Consider the following 10,942-nt stretch of genomic DNA (forward strand, 5'->3'; position numbering starts at 1 on the left):
TTGTTGTGAAATAAAGATTGTGTTCCTTGTTGAATCTGACTCCCACTTCTTGTTTTATTTTGAAATTGACCCACTTCCTGTTTTACTTTGAAGAGGCTCCCACAGATTGATTTCTCTGTTGAAGTCTGTTCCTGTTTACATCATGTGACACGATGTCTCACACTTCTGATTGGTTTGAAACTGGCCAATCCAATAACAGCAGGCTTGAGAGCGCGATGAAAAGTTAGTTTTTATGTGTGAAGAAACGCCCTGTTTTGAGACAAAGAAAAGTGCAGTTTCTCCTCGAAGCGGCAGCCAGACGGAGCAGAGAGACGGTCGACTTCAGATTCCTCCTTAACAAGGTTGTATCGTATAACAACAAAAAAGGTTGAATCATGTCATCTGGACTTCGTTTTTTTTGTTAAAAAGAAACGTTTCGCCCCTCATCCAAGAGGCTTCGTCAGTCTGAGGCCTAGCCATCTGGTATTACCCAGAAGCCACCCTGACTCTTGTGTTTCAAGCCTGCCTCAGATACCCCTGAAGTTTGTTATATACCTGGATGACTGAGAAAACAAACTTTGTGTTTTTGAAACCATTAGTGAAAAGGCCAGACTTCAGGGGTATCTGAGGCAGGCTTGAAACACAAGAGTCAGGGTGGCTTCTGGGTAATACCAGATGGCTAGGCCTCAGACTGACGAAGCCTCTTGGATGAGGGGCGAAACGTTTCTTTTTAACAAAAAAAACGAAGTCCAGATGACATGATTCAACCTTTTTTGTTGTTATATACCTGGATGACTGAGAAAACAAACTTTGTGTTGTATCGTATAGTTTAATGGATGCGCATCCAATTAATTATATGTTAAAATAATGACTGCATTTAACTAATCCACTGTTTATGCTTGTGAATCTGTGACTTTCTTTGCTTATTAAATATTCGTAAACTTGAAGGTGCGTTTGTCGTATTCTGAGTGCGTGTCTTGACTCCTCCTGCAGGGGAACGGTAACAGCAGAGCTCGGGTGGAGAAATAAGATAGAAAACACAACATGTTAAATTAAAAGAGGCTAGAAGCTTTAAAAACTCAGAAGCCAGTGGGTCAGTGGGACAATAAATATGAATATTAAAATCTCCACAAATAAAAAAACTGTCATAGTTAGAAATAATATCAGCAAAGAATTCAGAGAATTCTTGAATGAATTCCTTATTATATTTAGGTGGGCGATAGGCAACAGCACATAAAACATTCGGGGTGAGCTCAATCACAAACATCTGAAGTTCAAAGGAGGAGTAAGTGATGGTGGGCAGAAGTCTGCATTTAAAATTGTCCTTATAGATAGTGGCAACACCACCACCGCGGCCTGTCAGACGTGGGGAGCTGAAGAAGGAGCAGCCCGAAGGGGAGAGATCAGAAAACGCGCTGTTATCGCCTGGTCAGCCATGTTTCTGTCAGCAGCAGAAAGTCCAGAGAGTTTGCGCATAAGAAATCGTGGATAATAAAATTTTTATTTATGACAGATCTAGTGTTCAGAAGAGCCATCCGGATGGAACACTGGCTGTTATCCTGGGATGCACGGCCAAAGGAGCGGAGGTTCTCCTGAACCCTGCCACGCCTACAGATCTTTGCACGCCGAAGACCAGGAAATGCGCCGCTGCCAGTGTCCGTATCCACGACGCGTAACCAGCTGTATGAATATTCCATGGGGCATCGTATGTCCACAAAGTTGTATTTCCTGAGAATCTTGCGCAAAGACTGGAATGAAGAAGAGGCGAAGTGAGCCCGAAGCTTCACAAGAAACCCACTCCTCCTGCCGCGTCTCCTGCGACGGCGCCCGCTGCGGGCGACCACAACACAAGGATTCCGTAGAAATGGAGGTATGGATGCCAGGTGAGGTGGAGGAAAAGTCTTGGATCATCCATAAAGGTCACGAAACGGTACTTTTACCACTCTGGAATTAATATTTAAAAGTGTCTGGCGTTCATAAGTAAACAGTGATGACACAATCTGAACAAAAGTCAAGAAAAATAGCACAAAAAGTAACAACTTGAGGAGAGACAGACGACAAGCCAAGTACAACGGCGCCATCTTGTCCACCATCATGGGATGGGAGTCAAACTGCAAATACTGGTCTGTGTGGGTGGGTTTGCGGTACACCTCAGTTTGCAAATGTCCTCTATCAGAGACTGAGACCTCACAGTCCAAGAAAGCCAACTTGCCATTTTTTTCATCGTCTCGTGTGAACTTGATGTATTTATCCACAGAGTTGATGTGGTCAGTAAAATGTTGGACTTCCTGAGATTTAATTTTAACCCAGTTGTCGTCAACATACCTGAACCAATGACTTGAACTTGACCAATGAATTTTTTTAGATTTTTCTACCTGGATTATTGAGCATGCATCAGGATAGTTGTTCATAGCTTGACTTTTTTATGGCTGTGGAAGTCACACTTTTTGCAACTTCCTTCAGCTCCTCCAATAACTCTGTTGAGTTCATGCTGTCCACCTGTTCACCATATGGATGTAAGGATTCTGTTAGCAGTGTTAACGCTCTCTCTAACCAGTCCTTTTCATCACATGGAGCAGCATCAGCTTCTGTTAAATCTGCCATGGTTATGCACTGTTCAGCAAAATCCTATCTGGTTAAACAGTTGCAAACTTAGAGTTTTTAACAGGTAAATATTTGTATTTAAGTGAGCAGAGAGTCTCACACTATTTTAGGTCTGGGCCTAACCAACAGTACTGTTATAAGCCAACTTTTCAATAAATGGGCCCCTGTTCAGGCCTTACCCCATAAATTTTGTAAGTAAATGCCTCTTTCTGGCAGTGTTACTTAATATGCTTATTTTTTAAAAGATACAATGAACCAGGCTATTTCAGTGTACTCCAATGCACTTAAAATTAATAAACCTGCAATTTTTCTAAAGTCTGACAGCAACTTGTAGTTTTAAACGCTCTTTAAGCAGTTTAATTTACCAGAATATGCTATTTAAACAGTAACGCATAAACCAGGCTCTGATTAACAGGAAAAAAAAATTTTAAATGAAAGGCGAGTGTACAGCTCTTTCTGGAAAACTGTTATACTCCTTTTCAACAGCAGGTGGCGGTGTAAGCTTACTTTTACCGGTAGGAGTCGCTAACGACTTCCTGTGAACCGTCCTGTTGACATCCGGTTGTTAGCCGTTAGCTACGATGTAGCACACGGTCGAACATGGTCCAATCAGCATTTATGGAAGGATTTAAAGCATAAACGTCGCGTCGCTCAACAAGCACACCTTTTCTGCATGTACTCATGAGTTTAGGAACAAAAAACAGGGCCTTATTCAGCGTTTTTAAACACAAAGGAGGACTCTGTTAAAACAAGCTTCATTTCTGGGGTCACGTGACTTTACAGACACGTGCACATCGGGGTGGGCTTTACGCACTGACATCAGAGTGAGAGGACGTACAGGGATACGTCACCAGCTTCTCAGCGAATCAGAACGACCCAAACAGCGGTTCTCAACCAATCACAGCTCGTGACAGCTTTAAGCTAGCAGTTAGCATCAACAGTCCGGTCAAATTATCGCTCATTAGAGCCTCAAAAATTGCACAATTTTACTGTGAACGTAACAGATCAGCATCGGAGCAGCTCCTGAGATGGCGCTCAGCTTCAAACAAACGTACTACCATTCAAAACACGACTCGAACGAGTCCAGCAAACAGAACCGGGTCAGACACGCAGAACCCCCTTTCTGCTACAGTTTCAAACAGAATGGATGCGTTATTCTCACTGCATAGAGCTTAGTTACACAAACAGATTGACAATTTCAGCTTTAACAATGAACACATTGACGTAACCTGCAGCTTTCTGAACACCAAAAGCATGAAAATATGCCTGTACCAAGTTCAAAACTCGGACTTTTTTATATGCCAACATGACGTTATTTTACAATAACACAGATCTCATGTCACACATAATTCATCTCTTTAGAAACCTTATGGGCCACCAAATGTAGTGAAATGTGGGGGTCAGCTTAACTGTAACTTCACTACTAATTAATTATTCTTAAAGCTAGTTCAAGCACAAAGATAATTAATTATTTAATTACAATGGATTCTTTATTTTTTGAGTTAAATTAATGCCATGTGACCGAGCTAACTGTGAGGATTGTTTAATCAGTGACATTAGACGCCATTTTATCTTTGACCCATCAGAATAAATGCGGTCATTTATTTAACAGAATCAAAATTTAACATCAAAACATGTACACTTGATTTGCGGATCTGGTTCTGATTAATGAAAACTTGGCACGCTTTACTAACAAGACAACAGAACATTTCTGAAGGCATCTAGATTTGATTTACTGGCGAAATAGAAAGGTTTAAAGGAAGGAATGGAGAAGCTTAAAGTAGATGGATGAAGGAAAGATGTATGTTTTGTTGACCAGAATTAGCACGCTTCTTTCAACACCAGCTCAAACCCCGGTACACTCGATGCGTGACGACTCATTACTTTTGTAGAAAATAAATCAACTCTGGTACAGAGGTCCATTTCAATGCTACCTTTCCAGCGTCTCCAGTCATCGCCAGAAGTCGTGACGATTGACGCCGTCCAACAGACAAGCTTCCTTCGAAGTTGTAGGCGTTACGCCCGGGTGAGTTCACAGCGAGGCGCTGTGATTCTATCCATAGTCAAAGATTCCACTCAGAAGTGGAAGACTCCATGAAAGACTCTAGGAAGACTGCGGTCAAAGACTCAAGAGTCGAGAAGACTCGGATCAAAAGACTGCATAGTTCCAGGAAGTGTTGACTTTTAAAGAGTCCTCACTTCCAGTCACTTAGTACTTCCTGATTGGTTGAAACAACCAGCAGGGGGTGGTTCTAGTGATGTCAGAGGGTTATTAAAAGTCAAGAGAAGCTGTAGGAATGTTTAGGAACGTTTAGTACAGACAGAGAAATGTTATGGCGAAGTGAAAGGAAGCAGGTGCCAGTTGCTTCTCTTTTTACCATCTGCTAGGTTTAAAACAAGACAGTTTCTTCTAATAACTTGTTTTCTGACTGTCTCTGACTTTCGACTGACATCACTGACTTCTCATTCAGACAGAAGATCAAAATGCATAATTACTTTGTAAATAGACATTTAACTTGATTTCTAATTTAAATGAGGTTTTAAAATCCTCAATACTGTTTCACAGTTGATTTAAATGAGTGGTTTACTTTCAACATTAGAAATGATATGAACTAAACACACTTTTGATTATCAAGATATTGTAAAATAGTAATGATAATATAAAAAGAACAGTGTTCTTTCAATTGATTAATTCAGGATACAATTAACAGTCTCTTGATGAGCTAATTTGTATTTCTGGATTCAAATCAATGAAATAACAGATCCTGTCCCATGAAGGTCTTCAGAGACAGGTTTTGGTCGGAGGCCTAGTTCACTACAAAGAGAACCAGAGACTGTTGCTATCTTGCTGGAACAGACCACTGTCAGCTGGGGCAGTGGCCGAAAAAACGAGACCATGCCAGACCACACCCAGGAACATCGACTGACCCAGAGAACAACATTGCGATAAGGAAATCCCAATATAACTGATAATGCTGTATTTAAACGAAGCAAATACATTTGTAACTCAGACGTGTTTTTGATGGATGTAAGGTGCATGTGAGACCATTTCCCTTTCCAGCGCTGTGAATGTAAAATAAATATTTGTCTGAATTCAGAACCACTTCTCAGGCTGTGTTTTTTGACTCTGTCTTCCTTCCACTGAATGATCTCGAGTTGAGGCAATTTTTGGGCTGTGTGTCCTGAAGGTTGTTTCTCATAGTCTGAAGACTTCAATAACACTCAATGTGCTTTACACTACAATCTGTGCCCTCATTTACCCATTCATACAGCACTCTACTATATTGTACAAAGCTAATTGAACAAATCTTTCTAAAGAGACCAATCAGTGCTTTATCACATTCATACACCGATGGGACACACATCAGAGGCAATGAGGAATTCAGGGTTTTTGCCCAGGGACACTTCGGCATGTCACTGTTGGTGGATTTAAACCCCCAACTCTTGCACCGGAGGTCGACTGCTCTAATCACTCAGCCACAGTCGCCCACACTTAGTCACAGCCGCCCACACTCAGCCACAGCCACCCCCAAAAGGATACACCCCAAATTGGTCATCAGTGAGTAAGGTTGTTGTTACCTGAATAGCATCAACTGTTGCCTTGAACACAGGGTTGTTGTGTTTGACTGTTCTCCAGTACTTTGGCCTGTTGGGATTTGTCAAATTACAGCCATACTTTTCCAGGATGTTGAGCGCCGTGGAAAAGCACTGTAGAGATGCAAGTGTCTGCAGAGAAAGCACAGAAGTTGAACTGTTTCCAGTGTCAAGATGGAACAGGAACATGCAACTGATCCACACATATGCTGGTTATACTGTAACATTTTGTATTTTTTAAAAACTATTATTACCCACAGCCAAAGTTGACGGTGGAGCAATAATGTATGTGTGAGTGTTTATTTGTTCTATTAACAAAATATCGTCTGAATAGATTTTAGTGAAGTTTTTAGAAGGTAATCATTAGACTTACAGCACATGTACAACTGCGTAACATATGTCAATCAAATTCAATATGGCCACCACAACAAAGCAATCTTAAAAAACACAAAATTGACCAAAACCTCTAATTCTTCACAGACGCTGTACATTATACATCACTCTGTTCTTCTTTCATACAGTATATACATGATCTTGTTTGTATACATGTCTGTGGTGTGGGAGGTCACCCCAGGGCAGATCTAAAACTTGCTGGGAAGATAAAGTGTCCTCTCTGGTCTGGGAACACCTTGGGATGCTCCATGAGGAGCTACTAGAGTGTGACTAGGGTGTCTGTTTCTCTCCTGGACCTCGGCGACCCAATCATTGATAAGCTGTAGAATATTGATAATATATATACATGCATGGACAAGGACTGAGAACATAATGAGATACTAAAAAAGGTTAAATAATTTCATCTGGACCAGTTTCTTTAAGGGACAAACATTTCGTCTTCCATCCGGAAGACTTCATCAGTCTGTGGCCTGCCAACCAGATCTGTCCCATAAGTAGCCTTCATTGCTGTGTTTCAAGCCAACCTCCTGTTGGAATCTCAGAAGCAGGCTTTTAACAGATGCAAAAGGACCCATCCGTCCAAAACAATCAATCATCATGTATAACAATCAAATGTTTTAGGCCAGATGGCCAACTTGCTACTCACAGAAACAGCCTGAAGACACCAAGGTCAAAATATGTCAGCACAGACATAAAAAGTTTGTGTGCTGGGTGAGTGGGGTCATCGTTGTTTGTGATGCATCCCACTACTGCTGTATCATCTACAAACTTTACAATGTGACAGCCTGGATGGGAAGGTGCACTGTCATACGTGAGCAAAGTGAACAGGAGAGGGCTCATCACACAGCCCCGAGGGGAGCCAGTGCAGAGGGTTATGGTGGAGAAGGAGAAGTTGAGGATCCTTATAGACTGTGGTTTGTTTGTTAAGAAGTCCATCCAGCCGTTTCCTTTCGCTTATCATGGGGTCGGGTCGCGGGGGTAGCAGCGTAAGTAGGGAGGCCCAGACTTCCCTCTCCCCAGCGACTTGGGCCAGCTCCTCCAGGGGAATCCCAAGGCGTTCCCAGGCCAGCCAAGAAACATAGTCCCTCCAGTGTGTCCTGGGTCTTCCTCTGGGTCTCCTCCCAGTGGGACGTGTCCGGAACACCTCACCAGGGAGGCGTCCAGGAGGCATCCTAACCAGATGCCCGAGCCACCTCAACTGGCTCCTCTCGATGTGGAGAAGCAGCGGCTCTGTTCTGAGTCCCTCCCAGATGATCGAGCTTCTCACCCTATCTCTAAGGGAGAGCCCAGACACCCTGCGGAGAAAACTCATTTCGGCCGCTTGTATCCGAGATCTCGTTCTTTCGGTCACAACCCAAAGCTCATGACCATAGATGAGGGTACGAACGTATATCGATTGGTAAATTGAGAGCTTAGCCTTTTGACTCAGCTCCCTCTTCACCACGACAGCCCTGTACAGCACCCGCTTCACTGCAGACACTGTACTTATCCGCCTATCGATCTCAAACTCCATTTTTCCCTCATTTGTGAACAAGACCCCAAGACACTTGAACTCCTCCACTTGGGGCAGGACCTCCTCCCTGACCCAGAGAGGGCACTCTACCCTTTTTTGGTTCAAGACCATGGCCTCGGATTTGGAGGAACTGATCTTCATCCTAGCTGTGTCGCACTCGGATGCAAACCGCTCCAGTGATAGCTGTAGATCACGATCTGATGAAGCCAATAGGACCACAACATCTGCAAAAAGCAGAGATGTGATCCCAAGGCCACCAAAATGGATCCCTTCAACACCTTGGCTGTGTCTAGAAATTCTGTCCATAAAAGTTATGAACAGAATCGGTGACAAAGGGCAACCTTGGCGGAGTCCAACTCTCACCGGGAACGAGCCTGACTTACTGCCGGCAATGCGAACCAGGTTCTGACACAGGTCATACAGGGAACTAACAGCCCGTATCAAAGGGCCTGGTACCCCATACTCCCAGAGTACCTCCCACAGGGTTCCCCGAGGGACGTGGTTGAATGCCTTCTCCAATTCCACAAAGCACATGTAGACCAGTTGGGCAAACTCCCACGCACCCTTCTGGAGCCTGCTGAGAGTGTAGAGCTGGTCCAATGTTCCAAGACCAAGACGAAAACCGCACTGCTCCTGAATCCGAAGTTCAACTATCTGACTGACCATCCCCTCCAGAACCCCCGAATAGACCTTACCAGAGATTCTTAAGAGCGTGATCCCCCTGTAGTTGGAACACACTCTACGGTCCCCCTTTTTGAATAGGGGGACCACCACCCTGGTATGCTAATCCAGGGGAACTTCCCCTGATGTCCACGCAATATTGCAGAGTCACGTAAGCCAACACAATCCTACAACATCCAGAGCCTTAAGGAACTCCGGGCGAATCTCATCCACCCCCGGGGCCCTGCCACTGAGGAGCTTTTTAACCACCTTGGTGACCTCAGCACCAGAGATTGAAGGGCCCGACCCAGAGTCCCCAAGCTCCACTTCCTCAGTGGAAGATGTGCCAGTGGGATTGAGGAGGTCTTCAAAGTATTCTGCCCACCAACCCACGACATCCTGAGTTGAGGTCAGCAGCACACCACCCCCACGGTACCCATCAGCTGCTTCCGGGGTCCCACTGGCCAAAAAGGCCCGATAGGACTCCTTCTTCAGCCTGACAGCATCTCTCACCGCCGGTGTCCACCACCGGGTTAAAAAGTCTACGACCCATATATATACATATATATGTGTGTGTGTTTATCTGTGTGTGTGCATCCGCACGTGTGCGTGCTTATCTATTTTCAAGTTATAGCCCTCCCGAACAGAAATTCGCCTGCCGCCAGTGGATCTAACATGATTTTGGTTAGTGTTTGATCCCAAGTGGCAGAGCGAACAAGAGACAGACAGAGTATACAAAATAAGTGGTGTTATTTACAGGTGAGGGATCAGTTGGCTGAAAAGGAAGAGGAGACACGATATAAAGTTGAGTCTTGAATCATTTTTAATATGTGAGAGTAGACAAATGTTCTACTTAAAAGTATTGGAGGGGGGGGGGGGGGGTTAGTGGTCAATGGAGTAAAACTTGGGTTTTTGTAGCTCCTGCCAAGTTTGGTCAAAATTCTTATTTTACTGTGCTTTTTTTTATATAAACCAAGTGTTTCCTCTCTACATTTTTGCATTTTTTTGGTCTGATTACATACTTTTGTATCACGTTGAAATGTCAGGAAGAGGAAAATCTCGTACTATTCAGACGCAGATAAAGCCGTGCTCGCAGGCCTCGACATCTGGGCCGCTGAGGCCGGGTGTCGAGCCTGTCTCTACACAGGTGAATCTGGACGCTGACCCCTTAAAACTAGAGCTACTGTCTACCCTGAAAGAAGATATTGCTGGAATTATTAAGGAGGAGCTGCGACAGGTTCTCAGAGATGCATTGTCATCCATTAAATCTGAACTGCAAGTTGTGAAAATGCAGCTAGCGAGTGACTATGCTTCTACCAATGCTAAGCTAGTTAAGCTAATAGCTATGGTGGGGGATGTGGAGGAGGCACTCACGGGTTGTACTGATGACATTGTCGGTATGAAAACAACTCTCGAGCGGCTTGCTGCTAAAGTTACCACGTTGGAAGATAAGTGTGAGGACCTAGAATCAAGATAGCGCCACAACAATATCAGGATTATCTGTATGGAGGAGGGTGCTGGCTCCTGCTCTCCTACTGCTGTGGCCACGCTGTTGAAGGAGGCGCTCGAACTGGAGAAGGAACCACTGGTGGACCAATCTCATCGTTCTTTTCAGCCCAAACCCAAACCTGGAGACAGACCGCGGGTAATTGTGTGCAGGCTTCATTACCACAGCGACTGTCTGGATATTTTATGCAGTGTGAGAGAGCGCCAGCAAATTAAAATTGGAGCCGAGACCATATCGGTTTTTCTGGATCATACTGCTAAGTTTGCCCGGGCTCGGGCAGCCTTCAACGAGGTCAAGCAGCTACTTCCTGACATCGATGTGGTCAAGTACGGACTTTTCTACCTGGCGCAGCTGCGCATTACCTACAAGGGTGTTGTGAAGGAGTTCACCACATCTGAGGACGCCAAGCAAAATGTTCAGACTTTGATCTCTGGGTGAGCTCTACTCGTTCTTTTTTTTTTTTTTTCTTTTTTTTGTGATGGCCTCCCTTCTCCCCTTACAGCCATCCTCTCCACACCATTATTATGAAATATTTATTATAGTGACTATCTAGTGTAGTTTTTTTTTTTTTTTTTTTTTTTTTTAATAGGATAGAAAGAAAGAAAAGACAAAGTAAGACTCCAAAATATAAGAAATATATACAAATAGAGCACACGTCAAAACACCCGGCCACTGTCTGTTCACCTGCAAAG

At 43.9% G+C, this 10,942-nt stretch overlaps 1 protein-coding gene across 1 annotated transcript in view; it reads right to left on the reverse strand.

Moving 5' to 3' along the window:
* LOC119414872 (E3 ubiquitin-protein ligase RNF31-like) overlaps nucleotides 1-6,193 on the reverse strand; it is a 277,068-nt gene extending 270,875 nt beyond the window's left edge. The window contains exon 1 of the mRNA XM_037681993.1: nucleotides 6,163-6,193. The gene's annotated coding sequence lies outside the window, so the exon portion shown is untranslated. The remainder of the gene's footprint in view (nucleotides 1-6,162) is intronic.
* Nucleotides 6,194-10,942: the final 4,749 nt, after the last annotated feature.

This window comes from Nematolebias whitei, chromosome 9, assembly GCF_014905685.2.
Source record: "Nematolebias whitei isolate Nwh7 chromosome 9, NemWhi1, whole genome shotgun sequence".
In the NCBI taxonomy this organism is placed as follows: Eukaryota; Metazoa; Chordata; class Actinopteri; order Cyprinodontiformes; family Rivulidae; genus Nematolebias; species Nematolebias whitei.